Source organism: Bison bison, unplaced genomic scaffold (assembly GCF_000754665.1).
Source record: "Bison bison bison isolate TAMUID 2011002044 unplaced genomic scaffold, Bison_UMD1.0 scf7180017864164, whole genome shotgun sequence".
NCBI classification, from domain to species: domain Eukaryota; kingdom Metazoa; phylum Chordata; class Mammalia; order Artiodactyla; family Bovidae; genus Bison; species Bison bison.
Genome location: NW_011494736.1, coordinates 1,902,569 through 1,903,283, shown reverse-complemented (window position 1 = coordinate 1,903,283; position 715 = coordinate 1,902,569). Strand labels below are relative to the sequence as shown.

Genomic DNA, 715 nt, shown 5'->3' with positions numbered 1-715 from the left:
TCATCTGCATATCTGAGGATATTGATATTTCTCCCGGCAATCTTGATTCCAGCTTGTGCTTCTTCCAGTCCAGCGTTTCTCATGATGTACTCTACATAGAAGTTAAATAAGCAGGGTGACAATATACAGCCTTGACGTTCTCCTTTTCCTATTTGGAACCAGTCTGTTGTTCCATGTCCAGTTCTAACTGTTGCTTCCCAACCTGCATACAAATTTCTCAAGAGGCAGATCAGGTGGTCTGGTATTCCCATTTCTTGAAGAATTTTCCACAGTTTCTTGTGATCCACACAGTCAAAGGCTTTGGCATAGTCAATAAAGCAGAAATAGATGTTTTTCTGGAACTCTCTTGCTTTTTCCATGATCCAGCGGATGCTGGCAATTTGACCTCTGGTTCCTCTGCCTTTTCTAAAACCAGCTTGAACATCAGGAAGTTCACGGTTCACATGTTGCTGAAGTCTAGCTTGGAGAATTTTGAGCATTACTTTACTAGTGTGTGAGATGAGTGCAATTGTGCGGTAGCTTGAGCAATCTTTGGCATTGCCTTTCTTTGGGATTGGAATAAAAACTGACCTTTTCCAGTCCTGTGGCCACTGTGAGTTTTCCCAATTTGCTGGCATATTGAGTGCAGCACTTTCACAGCAACATCTTTCAGGATTTGAAAGAGCTCTACTGGAATTCCATCACCTCCACTAGCTTTGTTCATAGTGATGCTTTC

General features: G+C 42.2%; 1 protein-coding gene across 1 annotated transcript in view; it reads right to left on the bottom strand.

The window, feature by feature from the left end:
- The window catches only part of NAALADL2 (N-acetylated alpha-linked acidic dipeptidase-like 2), a 1,240,647-nt gene that overhangs the window by 1,150,147 nt on the left and 89,785 nt on the right, over positions 1–715 (bottom strand). The window lies entirely within an intron of this gene.